Here is a 17551-nt window from a genome sequence, read left to right as displayed (position 1 = left end):
ATTTAGACAGTGGGTTCAGAATTCCAGTATAAAGCAGTGACTACCTTAATTCCAAGCATTTTATTTTAGATCAACTTGCCTCCCGTACTTGCAGTTTCCAATTCTCCTCTCCTTCCCAGAGGAACTAGAGGTCTCAATTCCTAATTTAAAGTTAGCAGCAGCTCAATTCACTGGGTCTTCATCCAAGTCTATCCTCATCACAACATCTCAGCATTCTCTATGAATGTTATCCTCCTCACTATCCTTTGTCCACAGCAAACTACCCAGGTCACCACATCATTATGCCTGCCCTTAATCTAAACCTCACATACTCACAACTTTCAGGACTGCACTTTGGAGGTCAGGAACATATATGATTTGCATGTTTATGACAGATCACTTAATATGCACAGACACAGATGCATCTCATGTGGTTATACAAGATGCATCCTATGGCTCTTTGCTTGCTTTCTTAGTGCTTAATTCGAAGGTAACTTGGAGATTGCCAACCTGTGCCTTGTATTGCTTTTTATCACAATTAAGTAAGTAGCCTATCATTATGGGGAGACTAGGCAGTCAAGGTTGTGGACATGTCACTGTACAGCATAATATTACAAGAAAGGAACACTTACCGCATATGTCATCATTATGTGACATAAAAACTGCATTTGCCTCAACTAAATGGCCATGTCTGAAAGTCAAAGGGCAGCATACAATAAATGGAACTACAGTCACTTGGATGGCACTGCTATGGGTCAGTCAAAGAACTGGTCCACTTCCACTCCAGGTGGTTGGCCACAGTCAATCAGATGCTTAGTTCTAGTAGTATGTGGAATCCATGTCTTTGGTTTCTGGGCCCTGATCAGTTCTGCAGGTCAAGTGCAACCAAAAGATTAAACATAGATCAATGGAAATGCTGTGGGCACGGGGCTTGAGACATTAATGGTTCAAAGCTTCCATGGAATCCTGTGCAAGGTAGGAAACTCAAATCTGAAGGTGGGTTCCATTGATCTGAGGGGATGATCAGAGTGAAAGGGAACAATTCAAGATCGAAAGTTTGGATCTCATGAAGAATAGATGGTGAAGGGAGAGCTCTGGAAGTGGAGATTTCACAAATCACTGTCACTTTGGGCTCTGCATGCGGAGAGTGTGGGGCCAGCAAGTGCATGATAATTTCCAAAATCATGAGTTCTGAGAGTACATTTACGATACTAACAGTAATATAATGAGGCTGAATGGAGACATTGTGGAGGATGTAAGATCATGGGGGATACGGGACAGCAATACAAAAGGGATCAACTGAAGTGAAATATAAAAGTTGCTCACAGGATGCAAAGTTGAACCCTAACCATATTTGATCTAAAATCATTCACACATTAGTAAAGGAAAATGCATACAAAGTACGTTACTGTATTTTTCTTTGACAGTGGAGTAAAGTTGTTTGAATGTGAGGCCCTCTCAGGTGTAATTGCTTTAATCATGCATCCACTTTTTTTTAATAATGTCACCCATCTGACATTAAATTGCAGTTAATCAACAGGTCATTCATTGTCCATCAATGCACCTGACAAATTATGGCCTCAAACAATCATGGTCATTACATTGTTCACATTAAGTGTCTCTATGTAATGTCAGGAAAGCAAATGTAATTAGATGTTAACTTAAAAGTAGGACCTGTGCTTGACATTTCTCTTTTTTAACTGTAAGTACATGTAGGCATCGGGTCTGTCATGTGCAGTAATGAAAATTTTAGGAGGGGGCAGACATCACAGTGGCTAACAGCCAGTATTCATTTCCTCTATAGGAGCATGAATATTTTGATTTTGCAGCATATATTTGGATAAGGTTACATATCTCAGAGCTCCTTATCAAAGTATGGTATCAACATCCTTGTGAAGCTTCCATGTGAAGCTGCACTATGTCAAGGCATAACCTGACACTTCATGATGATTGATATGAGGTCTTAGGAGTGAAATGATGTTCTCTTTTTGACAGATTACCTCCCCACACATCTACCTTGGACAACTCCATGACTGGAGTCCTTGTGGTATTTCTTCAAATGCAATTTTAACATTGAAGGAGACAACAACCAGTTCTGGTCTCCCGGTTATAGGAAGGATATTATTAAGCTGAAGAGGGTTCAAAAGAGCTTCACCAGGATGTTGCAGGGAATGGAGTGTCTGATTTATAAGGAGAAAATAAGTAGGCTGGAACTTTTTTCTGTGTAATGTAAGAGTTCGAGGGATGATCTTACTGAGGTTTATCAAATAATAGGATTATATATAAGGTGAATGGCAGGTGTCTTTTTCCTAGGGTGATGGATTTCAAGACAGATGAAATATTTTTAAGGTGAGAGGAGAAAGATTTAAAAAGGACATGAGGGACAATTTCTTCACACAGACAATGGTTTGTGTGTGAAATGAACTTCCAGAGGAAGTGATAGATGTGGGTACAGTTACAACATTTAAAAGACATTTAGAAAAGTACATGAATAAGAAATGTTTGAAGGGAAATGTTCAAAGCTCAGGCAAGTGGAACTAGTTTACTTTGAGGTTATTGTTGGGATGGACTGGTTGGACCAAAGGGTCTGTTTCCATACTATATGTCTCAATGATTCTATAACTTTAACATCATTAGGAAACCCACAATTCAAACAAATGTGGCTTTTCAAACAGCTTCAATCAGCCTTAGCCTATTGTCATAGTGTGATTAATTGACTGATGGGATCCAACTTTGTTAATAACACAAAGAAGTTGGAAAGTGGAAACTTCAGATGTTCTGTAACAAACTTGATTATTAAAGCCTGCACTTGCAAGTTTCTCACAAAGTTCAGCTAAATATTCTAACAGCCTGAAATAATCTATTCTCATTTTATCATCCAAAATTTAAAAAGGGAAAACTATGTTCACACGAATGTGATTGCAATAACTGGTGGCGGGAACTGTATTGTTGAACCAGGGTGCCACAGAGAGATAACTCAGTTTCAAAACTTCCATAACTCAGACAATGCACCCTGAGGGCAATAAGACTTCCCTCAGTCAATCCACTTTAGAAGATATGTATTCCTACATTATCTGCAACTTCTTAGGTCTACTGGGAGCCTGCATACATGTGCAAAATGAATATTTTAAATTCCTTCTGCATTAATGTTAATTGAACAATAAATAAATACCCCAGAGACCAATGCTCCTTCCTATTCTCCAGGCATTCTGTACATTTCCAAAGTGAGCTCTATCTAATTTCACAGTTCAGATGAGTTCTTCCCGTTCATGTCACATCACCATTTCCCCGTCTATCACTGTTAATATATTTCTGTTCTTTAAACTCACTGATATCAGATCTCATCTAGGGAAATATATTTTTGATTCTGAAATTGCTGTGTGAGTTCCTCATAAGTGACTTTTGATGAAGCACGATTGGCTATTTTAAAAAATGTAACTTCCTATTATTATTGGCTTATATATTTTGGAAAGGAAGCTATCTTTAGAATATGATTAAGTCTGTACTCGTCTGTTGGTAATTTCCACCAACATGACACCACTTTTTAAAAATATGTCTGCTTTATTATCAAAATTAGCACATCAAGGGGAATATAATACTTAGATACCACCAAAAGATAAAAGAAAACCATTGATTGACGATTGTAACTGTAACATGGTTGTTTCCATTTTCTTCATTAAAAATTGGTTTTAATTTGTTTAAAGATAAAGCTTCACATGTCCTAATAATCCAGTTAGTAACTATACTGCCTTGATATCTCTACCTTTGAGACCTTACTATTTGTATTATCTAAAATTAAATTCAGCACAATTTATGTTTTATTCCAGATTTATTTAATTCAATTTAAATCCCACAGCTCCAATTATGGGATTTGTAGTAATGTCTCTGAAGCATTGGTCCAAGCCTTTAGACTGTTAGTGCATAATAGTATCACTCTGATAATGATCCCCACGATCTACAATATTTCATTGAAATAATAATAACATTAATTTGTTAAAAAACGGAAAGGTACAGATTATAGAAAGAGTTAAATGACTCTACAACCAATGATAGCCAAAGTTGTCTAGTTCTCCTATATCTATTTCTTGTTATTGTTCTTGAGCTGCCTGTAACCTTTGTATTGTTGACTATGACCTTCTTCTCCAATACTTGTTAACCATTGCCCTAGTTGGGAATCTCTTCCTTGGTTCCATTTTTATCAATCCAGTCACAAGAGGGTCATTAATGATTGCTTCTGTTCTTATTCCAGGGCTATTACCTCTCAGGTTCCTGACATTCCTGCCATTGATTCCCTCCTATTTCCCATCTACACACATTGGCCCTCAATACTATCATCCAAAAATGCAGTACAATTACACGTGCACTTTGAAGACATCCAGTTACATCTGCATGGCTTTTGAGCTGCCACATCCAATACTTAACCACCTCTTGACCACCTACATTATGACAAATAGCTTTACTACACATTTACTACTCAATTCCTCCTTTTATCTCATTACAGGAGAGGTCAGCCCGAAACACAACAGACAGAGCCCATCAGGGTGTCAGTTACTAGGCTCCTCACGTATTACAAGGAGAGAATCCTGGTCCTTTCAAGACAAGACCAGGACTGCTCCTTTCTGGATGTTGAGATATCCATGTTCTGACAACCAAAGAAGTCACATTCTTAATTCCACTGCAACACTCACATTATCCCTGCTGTCAGTCACATTCAGTGTACACTACTTCTAACTACTGGCTGGATGCCTTTTCTCTCATTTCTTGCAGGTATTACCAACATCTCTAGAACCTCTGAGGAGAAATGTCCAGATTTACCCAAAAAACACATCCTGCATTTCTTAGGAGAATATTGAGGCCTCAGACCAAGAATCAGCGACACTCACAGTCCAAAAATGTGCAGGTTAGGTGAATTGGCCATGCTAAATTGCCAGTAGTGTTAGGTGAAGGTGTAAATGTAGGGGAATGGGTCTGGATGGGTTGTGCTCAGGCGGGTCGGTGTGGACTTGTTGGGCTGAAGGGCCTGTTTTCACACTGTAAGTATTCTAATCTAATCTAATCTAAGATCCCAACACCAGTTCAGATATGGACATATTGTTGGGAAACATTTTAGGCATAGAGAGTGTGGAAGCACATGCTGCTAGCTGAGGAAGAAATACCCCAGCCTGCTGGCACCAGGAGGACCCCTGGAAACCAGGCACCCCCTCAGCCCCAGGTAGGAGAAGATCCTGTAATGTTAGCAATCAGTGACTTTGGAAGCATGTGCACAGAGAGGATCAGAAGCAACAGTCAGGTAGGTGGGACCCAATGGCCATCGTTGCCGAGAAGCTGCAGCAGTGTAATGAGTCTTGTGACTGTCTATCTATCTCCATGGATAGATTGCTGGCTGCCATGGAGATGCACCTCCAGTATGCTCAGGATCTGCAGGAGAGACATACACTAATGTGGGCGGCACGGTGGTACAGTGGTTAGCACTGCTGCCTCACAGCGCCAGAGACCCGAGTTCAATTCCCGACTCAGGCGACTGACTGTGTGGAGTTTGCACATTCTCCCCGTGTCTGCGTGGGTTTCCTCCGGGTGCTCCGGTTTCCTCCCACAGTCCAAAGATGTGCAGGTCAGGTGTATTGGCCATGCTAAATTGCCAGTAGTGTTAGGTAAAAGGGGTAAATGTAGGGGAATGGGTGGGTTGCGCTTCGGCGGGTCGGTGTGGACTTGTTGGGCCGAAGGGCCTGTTTCCACACTGTAAGTATTCTAATCTAATCTAATCTAATCTAATCTAATTTGCCCGAGTCATTGACCTTCAGGAACAAAGGCGTGGTGACAGAGAGGAAGGGAAACTTACATACACTCCATGTGCCCATTGCTCACAAACAATCATGAAGCTGACAGCTGGAGATTGATCCACATGCCGCACCCATCGGAAGTCTCATCAGGACTCTCCAGAGGTGACCGGGTCCTTCACTTCCACCCTGCCTACCTTCCGCTAACACTTGGAAGTTCATGCTAAGAAAGTTAAATTTGCATATAACTAAAAAAAACCCTTGACATGTCTGACCTGTCCAGGCACAAGCATCCTCAGGACCACCCAAGCAAACCTCAGAGCCAATAGGCTCCACCAACAAACGGGCTCCCTCAACGTCAGCCGCGGAATCGGGGAGTACACACTAAGATGTAATGGGAGGGAGTGAATGAAGAAAACCCACTGAGGCCACTTTAGTGGCACAGGTGACAATGCACTTGCCATTATTTTGCCCTTCATAATATAAGTCTGTCTGCTTTCACTTTATATCTGATCGCTAGTTTCTCTATGAAGTTTTGAATCATTGCTCCAGCACGAGGCATAATTTCATGGGCACACACAGTGCACCCTGGATGGAGGTCTGTGTTGACAGCTTCCTGTAACATTGGGAAGCACAAGGAGCAAAGCGTGCAGAGCTAAACGTGTTACTGATACCTTCAGTCCTGTTCTCTGTACCAAATGTGTTTTGTTGCCAATGAGTTGGTCAGCGCTGTCTGAGACAGAAATTAACAAAAAACAAAGGCTAATGAATGGAGATGGTCAGGGTTTAGGGACATGACGGGTCTATCCCTTTACCAGCCCTAATATTAGTGGGTACTGCAGACACCATCCTCCAGCATGGAGTAACTTACCCCACCCATTCCTACTGTGGTCACAGCCATTTCCTTCCCCATTGTGCACTAACACATTCCAGTATAAGCTTCACATATCCTCAGGTACCCAACCTATAAGACACTGTACTTATCTAACTCACACACCCACCCCCAAAGTCCTTGGCAAATGAGGTGACCATGTCAAGTGCAGTACATGAAATAGAGGAGATGTATAGAGAGAAATTGGGAATACGGCACTGAGATAGAGGATCAGCCAGAATAATATTGAATGCTGGAGCAAGCTCAAATGGCCTACTCCTGCTCCTGAGTTTTGATATTTCTCCATTAATACATTGGCCTGTCCACGTCTCTTTGAAGCCAGATTGCTTCTAACCCTGGAGGAATCCCCATCCCACATGACTCCTTGTCCTTCCATGCTTAAACTTATCCCAACCTTGCAGATTTTGTTGCTTCCCTTCATAACTGTCATCACCCTTTCCTTCCAGCCAGCAGTCCCAGCCCCAAAGAATAATTCACCAAATTTCCTTCCTGCATCAGTTGCATTCTATGTAACAAACGCCTTTTCCCCTTAGTTTCCATGGATGGATTGTACAGACTGTGCCTGTACTCATGAGTAACAGGTGTCTCCATGGATTTCATGAGGACCATTCCCTGAGACTTGGAGGCATAGTTACCTTCTTGCTGCACATTTAGTTTGTTTACTGCATAAGCTCCTGGTACAGGGAGCAGTGGTGGGATTGATATAACACATTGCCGTATAGCAAGATAAGACAGGGGACTGCTAAGTAGCAAGACAAGCTACCTGGTTGTGAGGCTGGACAGACTACCACAACAAGGCAAAGAAAGGTGTGAATTCTGCGAGCATGCAGGTAGGCCCTAAGTGAACAAACATTAAGAGAGCAAGTAAGCAGGCCTGAAATACAGGTTGATCCAGTTCTGCAGCTCTCCCCCTGCCTCTCTGGGGAAAATGTCCCTGTTGCAGCCTTTCAATATTAGTTGCTGGTCTGCGCTCGAATGCAAGACCTTGCTTCTTAAGCTTTCTGTCATTGTATCATCGAGGTGTACGATAGTCATGAGGAATTGACAAACTAGATGCCAATGGATGAGGGGAGAGGTGGCTGGTGCCCATGGATCATGCTGAGGGATGTAGTTTGGTTATGTTCAACATGGAGATCCTTTGAATAAACTGCTGAGCTGAATTCACCAGTTACTCACTCTAGTTTCCCTGATGAGTTTTAGCTTGTTTGCTGCATTTGGTGAGATTGGAAGTTGAATGTAGTAATGAGGGAGAACTAGCCATTTGGATACAGAACTGGCTCAAAGGTAGAAGACAGAGGGTGGTGGTGGAGGGTTGTTTTTCAGACTGGAAGCCTGGGACCAGCGGAGTGCCACAAGGATTGGTGCTGGGCCCTCTACTTTTTGTCATTCACATAAATGATTTGGATGCAAGCATAAAAGGTACAGTTAGTAAGTTTGCAGATGACACCAAATTTGGAGGTGTAGTAGACAGCGAAGAGGGTTACCTCAGATTACAACAGGATCTGGACCAGATGGGCCAATGGGCTGAGAAGTGGCAGATGGAGTTTAATTCGGATAAATGTGAGGCACTGCATTTTGGGAAAGCAAATCTTAGCAGGACTTATACACTTAATGGTAAGGTCCTAGGGAGTGTTGCTGAACAAAGGGACCTTGGAGTGCAGGTTCATAGCTCCTTGAAAGTGGAGTCACAGGTAGATAGGATAGCGAAGAAGGCATTTGGTATGCTTTCCTTTATTGGTCAGGGTATTGAGTACAGGAGTTGGGAGTTCATGTTGCGGCTCTACAGGACATTGGTTAGGCCACTGTTGGAATATTGCATGCAATTCTGGTCTCCTTCCTATCAGAAAGATGTTGTGAAACTTGAAAGGTTCAGAAAAGATTTACAAGGATGTTGCCAGGGTTGGAGGATTTGAGCTACAGGGAGATGCTGAACAGGCTGGGGCTGTTTTTCCTGGAACGTCGGAGGCTGAGGGGTGACTTTATAGAGGTTTACAAAATTATGAGGGGCATGGATAGGATAAATAGACAAAGTCTTTTCCCTGGGGCGAGGGAGTCCAGAACTAGAGGGCATAGGTTTAGGGTGAGAGGGGAAACATATAAAAGAGCCCTAAGGGGCAACTTTTTCATGCAGAAGGTAGTACATGTATGGAATGAGCTGCCAGAGGATGTGGTGGAGGCTGGTACAATTGCAACATTTAAGTGGCATTTGGATGGGTATATGACTAGGAAGGGTTTGGAGGGATATGGGCCGGGTGCTGGCAGGTGCGACTAGATTGGGTTGGGATATCTGGTCAGCATGGACGGGTTGGACTGAAGGGTCTGTTTCCATGCTGTAAATCTCTATGACTCTATGACTCTATGAGACAAGCCGGTCCATTAAAAAGCATCTAATAAATAATAATCCCCCTTAATTGGTGATTAGCCACTGCCCAATGAAAAACTCATCATATACTCTCTGCCAAAAGCATAAAAGATAGAATATGATGTTCCTGACATCGAGATAGGCCATGCAATACCTCTCACCTAATTCTGTCACAAAACTTGCCAAAGCCCAGATCATTCTGACCCTGTTAGAATTCCATCCTGTGTTTTAAACTGTCTGCTTAATTGAAGGGAAGCAGAGTAGTGAAGGCTTTCTGTGGCTGGCTCTGAATTCAGTCCAGTTGTGTGGTTTGGCTGCAGTGCAGGCAAAGGGTGACTTATTAACAAAAGCAGGATCAGGGTTAGGTTCCAGGTTAGGTGCAAACATTCTCAAACAGGACATAAGGTAATTCTAGCTTTGTTGACAGTGCCTGCATATGGTTAAAGTAAGATTAGGTAATACTAACATATTAATGGATAAAAATAGCACCCCCTCAACCCCCCCCCCCCCCCCCAATTAACAAAACTCACATGTCAGGGGCAATTGTCACTGGACTCCTGCAACCTTCGAGTCAGTTTGCCCAGTGCCTCTGACATACTGCTCCTGATTCTGAATGTTCCTCCAAACCCTGAATACTACACTGATCCAGGTGACAAGATCACACCAGTCTGGCAAAGTCTGGTACTGTGGCCTCCTCCAGCAGTCCTGAAGAAAGAGGACAGCCCTCAGCTATATTAGCACCCACCAGGATTTCCAGGTGCCTATAGGCAAGGTGTGGACTTAACTTGCCTCTATCCACCATCACCAGGGCAACACACAGGAATTGTACAGGGCAGCTTCAAGTAACCCAGTGCACAATTGTGTTTTAAAAATGGAGCCAGTGCCAGGAATTCTGGGCGGTCTCAGCAGTAGCGAGTACTTATACCACCTCTATGAAGATAATTGGGTGCCAAAATAAACAGCTAATGAGGTGACCCATGTAAGAAAACTTGCTGAGGCAAATGGAGAGAAACCCTCATGAGTCTCACTGAAATTGACACTTGGTTGATTTTTGATAAAATTCAGAAAACATTTAAGCAGCCTAACCGAGCCAAGTTGTTTCCACAACTGCTTTACAAAGTATTGAAAAGTTTTCGGTAAAAAACTGATTTACTTTGAAAAATTGGGAGGGCCCTTGTTAGCCCCTATTCAATCTGAACATACTGTCAGATAAACTACAGTGAAATAACATTTTTTCCATTGTTTGATCTTGAGGTTCTGTTCAATCAGGTTATTGATCAGTGTCAGAATAATTTGGAGTCAGCTTTTATTTTGGTGAAATGGACTTCTAACAGCTGACTACAGCACTGAATCTTTCATTTCCAATATCAAGGGAATCCCTGTGGTGTTACTCAGATATGATAAAACAAAATGGGAGTAGCATCAGTAAAACAATATGGACACTTTCTGAAGGATTTAGATCTAAGCAAAACTGATTGACACTCAACAGCGGTTACTATCTTCAAAATAATCACCACAGAATAATTCATCTGAAATAAAGGCACATTTTTATCAAAATTGCCTAAGTGTCAATGTTAGGGTATTTAGGGTTTCTCTCATGAGTTTCTTCAAACAATTCTCTGCAACTCACCTCATTAGTATTGTCCCTCAATGACATCTGGCTCACACTTTCAAGCACTCAGCAATGGTAGAAGTACTTACCACTATCCAGACATCCAGAGATTGGGTGATTAAATATGACACTGGCGCCATATTTAATACATAACTGATCAAGTGCTGTCAGCCATTGAAGCTGCTATTCACCGTTTGTGTGTGTGAAGAATTCCTGAGAAATGGCCAATAGAGACAAATTGGCACCTTGCTTCACCGACAAGGACCTGGAGGATCTGGTGCGGGGTGGCAGACAAGAAGGCTGCTCCATTTCCTCTGAATGGATGCTGAAAACTTAATGGCACTTTAGTGAGATTAGTATTGGAAACATGCTTGTGAAGATAGTGGTGTAATGGTAATATCACTGATTTAGTAATCTAGTACTCCAGTCTAACATGCTAGAGTTATGAATTTAAAACCCACCATGACAGATGGTGAAATGTTTATGCAATAATTTCTGAAATTAAAAGCTAGACTAATCTAGGACACATAGCCATGTCATTGTTGTAAAAACCTATCTGATGTCCATCAGGGAAGGAAATTTGCTATCCTTACCTGGTCTAATCTGTGACGCCAGACCCATAACAAGGCAGTTGACTCTTAACTGCCCTCTGGGCATTTAGGGACAAGCAACAAATGCTGGACTCATCAGAACTCCTGAGCATGAATAAATATCACTGCCATGTCTCCACTAGTCACTAGGTCACTGGCATTTAGATGTCAGCTCAGGGTTATATTTTTGCTTAGCCCCAGAGGATTACGATGGTGTTAGCTATTTGTAACTTCATCTAAATGCATGAGCAGAAACCAAGATTTTTGATGGCAATGAGTAAAGTGACTTGAAGATTGGAGGATTCCACCAACACTGTACCATGCTGATTCTGGAATTGAAGCATCTGGCTGCCTCCAGGGACAGTCTGTTGCTACAGAGCAGCAAGACTCCGCATACTGACTTCTGGATGTGAGCACAAACTGCCATTTTAATGATGGCAAGTCAACTGGGGAGCCAGAAATTGAACTTCGATGTAATGACGGGGAGAGGAAGAAGAAGACCTTCTGAGTGTATAGGTGTACTGTATCTCATAGGTGTATTTCAATGTAAATTTGTTGTCATATTTGTAAGTATTCATCCATGTTTCATCACCAATTGTGTGACCAAATAATATTTTAGCTGCAAGTACATGTATGAAGATGCAGAAACAAAACCCCCTCAGTGCGATCTCATCTGAGTGATGAGCATCCTTTCCATGGTGTCCATATTATTTTGAAACTTTGTCAGGATTGAATGAAGGAATAAGGATGGCATGAATGCTTATATCTGCCTGTAACTTTAATTTGCATTATTAAACAATTAAAGCGAGCTTTCCAATGTCTTGGCAAGATTTGAGACTACAGAAAGTGATTGCAACTTGATTAACTAGGATGAATCTTTCAAGGCAGCAATACATTGTTTGTGCACCACAGCTAGCGGTGGGTTTGATTTGTGATATTACATCATGTGGTCAAGAGTGCTTAGCAACAAAATTTTAATCCATGCCAATAGGTTCATGCACAAAGTGATCATCCAGCATTTTGTGCATTTCACCCACACTGTGTGGATGTCAGTTTAATGCTATTGCATTTTGAAAGGCCTTACAGAATGAAGTGTTTACTTGACCCATTCTGGGCAATTTGCTATTTGGATGAGAATGGAAAGAAAACAACAGTTGTGATTTATGGAGTATGTCGGACGCTTAGTCAGATCTCAGTCTAGATAAACACCAAAGTTTCAAGTTCTGTTCTTCCTTGCCCTCCCTGACTGCTCCATCAGCTTTGATCCTTCCCACACTCATATCCTACCTCCTAATTTAACTGCTCTTCCCCCACTTTATCTTTGGAGCCTGAGGCATAACATACCATCATGCCAGACATAGTAGTGCACTGGCCCCCATCCGTCAAATTCAGGGTATTGCTCACTGTTGATGACCTAGCCCCTTCTATTACAGAGAAGTTGCCCTATCAAATTATTTGTTGAATTACTCTCAGTCACAATTATTGTACTCTCTCTATCCCAGCACGCTGCGTGCAATTCTCACAATTCATTTCCCAAGCTTCCCTACCATATCACTGGCCCATGATGCCGAAGAATCCCCCTTGATTTTCAGTGAACAGACCTCCCGGGACTGACTACAGCCCACAGCACAAACTGTAGGGTTATGGCTCCCTCACGCTCCTGTCTTAGCCAGATAGACATTCACTCACATAGCCAATGATGAGACAGTCCAGAGCTGTTTGTTTCTAGAATGCCCAGATAGGTTGAGATTCAGGTACACCCACACCCACCCCCTTGGTTGAACTCCCAGAGTGGTCCTGAGAAGAGACCCCTTCTCAATCCTGAAGAAAAGTTATACCCAAAACGTCAACTTCTCCATCTCCTGATGCTGCCTGGCTTGCTGTGTTCTTCCAGCCTCCTGCCTGTCTATGTTGGATTACAACATCTGCAGGTTTTTTTTGTCTCTAACCTGTCAAATGGAGGCATCCAGGCACTGGCATGTCAAAAACAGCAGAATGCCAGCATCATTGGTTTGTTCTGCAACCTTTGCTTGAGTTTATTCAGGACTTTCTATACGCCTACTTGCTGTCCTGTGTTTGTTTTCACATTTCACATTTGTGGGCGGCACGGTGGCACAGTGGTTAGCACTGCTGCTTCACAGCGTCAGAGACCCGGGTTCAATACCCGCCTCAGGCGACTGACTGTGTGGAGTTTGCACGTTCTCCCCGTGTCTGCGTGGGTTTCCTCCGGGTGCTCCGGTTTCCTCCCACAGTCCAAAGATGTGCAGGTCAGGTGAATTGGTCATGCTAAATTGCCTGTAGTGTTAGGTAAGGGGTAAATGTAGGGGTATGGGTGGGTTGCGCTTCGGCGGGGCGGTGTGGACTTGTTGGGCCGAAGGGCCTGTTTCCACACTATAAGTAATCTAATCTAATCATGCCTTGTAGATTCTAAACTAAATCATTATACATTTCAATGCAACTTTAATCGCTGACACTATGGGGTCCTCTCCTGCCTGGTGCTGAGCTGGCGCTGTCTCTGATCTGGGAGAAAGTGAGGTCTGCAGATGCTGGAGATCAAAGTTGAAACTTTATTGCTGGAACAGCACAGCAGGTCAGGCAGCATCCAGGGAACAGGAGATTCGACGTTTCGGGCTCAGGCCCTTCTTCAGGAAGGGCCTGTGCCCGAAACGTCGAATCTCCTGTTCCCTGGATGCTGCCTGACCTGCTGTGCTGTTCCAGCAATAAAGTTTCAACGCTGTCTCTGATCTAGCTAACATACCTAACGAGTTCTCAGTATCAGAGCTGGTCGAGGGTATGGGACCAGTGCATGTGCATATTCTGAGGCTGCTGTGGTTTCTTCCTCAGGGGGAGAGGAGGAGATGTCTCACAGAGCTGACTTCTTAGCTGCCGAGACCATGTGAATCCCACTTGTGCCTGTAGGAGGCAAAAAGACAAAATGCATCATGAACAAGGGATAGAAGGTTGGGCACATTAATAATACATTCACAGTGGCGATAATGAGAGAGCATTGTCCATTGCATGGTCCGAGGTTACCTCCCAAGTCAGTGCAGTCTCCATGGTCTGAAGAAATACCTAACAGTGTAGGAAGGAGGTAAATGACCTTCTCCACTTCGGCAGGTTAAATGTGAGCATCTTTCTCTGCTATCTCACACACACTTTATTCTTGCTATTGCACCCATCCCCCAGCAAAGGTATTGGTCCAACACTCTCACTGCTGCATGCAACACCTTCCTTCAATGATTCTTGCTCAGAGTTGATAAAGTGTGGTGCACGTCAGGCAACATCTGAGGAGCAAGAGAGTTGACATTTCAGTCGTAACCCTTCATTAAGACTGGAGAGGGGGAAGGGGGCTGAGAAATAAATCAATGGGGTGGTGGGGCTGGGATGATGATAGTGGGCGAAGTTAGGAGGTGATTGTGATAGGTCAGTGGGAAGTGTAGAGAGGAGAGGCAGGAAGGAAAACGGACAGGTGGGTCAGGTTAAGAGGGATTGGATCTGGGATAGAGTTGGGGGAGGGCAAGTATGGAAATCCCCTACCAGCAACGGACAACGCTGCTCACTTAGTTGCTAAGACATGAAGCTTTCAGCATCTTTACTTGCCATAGTGAGAGTGGTGGACTGTGAGCCATGGGGAGAGGTGGGTGCTGTAGCAGGAATAGAGCTGGGTGTGACATATCAGAGACAAGACACCCACACTTACCCTGACAGAGTGGAGGACATCATTTAGCTCCTTTCTGTGCTGTCAGGTGTTTCTCCAGAATGTAGAAACTGCACTGACCTGGATGGTGATCTCAGGCAAACTAGCAGGGTCTGGTGTTGCAGCCTCCTTTGTCAATCCTGGTGGAAGAGAATGGACTCCCTTTAGATTAGATTCCCTACAGTGTGGAAACAGGCCCTTCGACCCAACAAGTGCATACTGACCCTCCGAAGAGTAAACCACCCAGACCCATTTCCCTTTAACTAATGCACCTAACACTATGGGCAATTTAGCATGGCCAATTCACCTGACCAGCACATCTTTGGACTGTGGGACGAAACTGGAGAAACCCACCCAGACACAGGGAGAATGTGCAAACTCCACACAGACAGTTGCCCAAGGCAGGAATTGAACCTGAGTCCCTGGTGCTGTGAGGCAGCAGTGCTAACCACTGAGCCACCATGCCACCCATTTACATCACCCCAACCATAACCATCAGGTTGCTGACTGCAAGATGGCCGCACATTTTCTCTTGTCTAACATGACCAGGCATATGTTGCAGTGTGGGGAATTGTGTGAGTGAGAACAATTGAAGAAAGATGCTGAATGCAATAGTGAGGGTAGTAGACCGTGAACCTTGGTGGGAGCTGGGTCAGTTGCAAAGACAAAGGGAGTGCGAGAAAGCAGAGCCAGAACAATGCTGGAGAGAGGATGCTGAAAAGTGAATACACAATGGTCGGTTAAAGCTGGTGCTAGTGCCAGGAATCCCAGTGTCGCCTGGCAGTGGTGAATGCTTCCAATTCGGGCAAGTCAGAGAACAGGAAGAAAAGGACATCCATAGGGAGTTTTGCCGGATAGGTAGTGAGTTCCATTTGGGATTAAAGTGTGAGAAAACCCATTAATTTTCATGAGAAATCCTCCGTGAAATACACACAAATGGTACTTAGTCAATTTCTGGTAAGATTCAGCTCTATTTGTTTATACCTGAAATAAGCAAAAACTAAAATTAAAAGTTTTAAAAATATCATTTTTTTGCAGAACATAAAGCTAAGAGAGAATGTGATACTCTTAAATGTTATGGCTGGTTTTGAGAGGACAGATAGTGGAAAATTGTTTCCATTAGTCAGTGAAATGCTTAAAATAAGGGATTGTGCCAGTGGTAAGAATGAATGAGTTAAAATCACTCACATTGACTCAGAATTACTCAAAGGAAACAAAATAGTACTTTCATTCCCCCAGGCAGTGCATTATTAAAGCACAGAAGGATTTGGCAAACATCAGTATCAAAGTAGAGACTGTAAAATAATTGGAAAGGGATCTAGATAAGCATTTGAAAAGGGAGACAAACATAAACAATGGAAAATCTAAGGGTGTGAGATATTGAGTGGCTTGTAGCACTCTTCCTGTGATTCTAAAACTTCCAAGTTGAAGTCCCACTGCAACTCATGAGCTTAAATCTAAATCTGACACTCCAGTGCAGAAGTGAAGGAATACTATAACAAACAGAGAATTCAGCTGTTCTAAAGAATCAGATCAGACTGGAAACATTAAATTTGTTTCTGTCTCCACAGACACTGCCAGATCTGTTGAATTTCTTCAGCTCTCTCAGATTTCCAGCATAGGCAATATTTTGTTTTCATTGTCGGAATAATGTACAGGCAGAGGATCCAGATTTCATATGAGATGTTAAATTGAGGCTCTGTCTGCCTATTTGCATGCATGCAAATGATTTTCTGACATTATTTAGAGAACTTGTTATCCTTAGCGCCCTGGTTAATAATTATTGTTCAATCAGCACTTCAACAAACTGGTTATCCGGTCATTGTCATATTATTTGCGAGAGTTTGCAACATAGTATATTGTTTTGTGGATTTCTCAATTTACAATAGCTACACTTAGATTGCAGAAGACACAAAGATTGACTGGATTACTGACAATGAGGAAGAAGGTTGTAGATTATAGGAGAATATAGATGGATTGGTCAGACAGATAGAGATCAGTGGCAGATAGAATTTCATCCTGATAAGTGTAAAGTGATTCACTTTGGAAGAAATAATAAGATTGGGGAGCACTATGGAGCAAAGAATCTCTTCTCCGTATTCTGTGTGTATGACTCAATGCATTGTAAAAAAAGTGCTATGTAGATGTTAAAGTCATTTTTAATGGGAAAAGGAAAATGATAGGATCATGTTAGAAAGGGAATGAAAATCAATATTGTTAATTTATCTGTTTAGAATGACGCATGTCTGAGGCAGGTAGGACTTGAACCTGGATCTTCTGCCTAGAGGTAGGGAAACTCCCAGCACAGGAGAATATGATTAGATTAAATAGTTCCAGTTGAAAAACTAGCACCTACCTAACTTTTAATGATTTGGAGATGCCGGTGTTGGACTGGGGTGTACAAAGTTAAAAACCACACAACACCAGGTTATAGTCCAACAGGCTTAATTGGAAGCACACTAGCTTTCGGAGCGACGCTCCTTCATCAGGTGATAGTGGAGGGCTCAATCCTAACACAGAATTTATAGCAAAACTTTAAGTGTGATGTAACTGAAATTATACATTGAAAAATTGATTGTCTGTTAAGCCTTTCATCTGTTAGAATACAGTGATAGTTTCACTTCTTTCATCTAAAAGTGAAA

Source organism: Chiloscyllium plagiosum, unplaced genomic scaffold (genome assembly GCF_037043375.1).
Source record: "Chiloscyllium plagiosum isolate Xiang-an unplaced genomic scaffold, Cpla_swu_hap1 HiC_scaffold_11, whole genome shotgun sequence".
NCBI classification, from domain to species: domain Eukaryota; kingdom Metazoa; phylum Chordata; class Chondrichthyes; order Orectolobiformes; family Hemiscylliidae; genus Chiloscyllium; species Chiloscyllium plagiosum.
Note: the sequence above shows the minus strand (reverse complement) of the source record.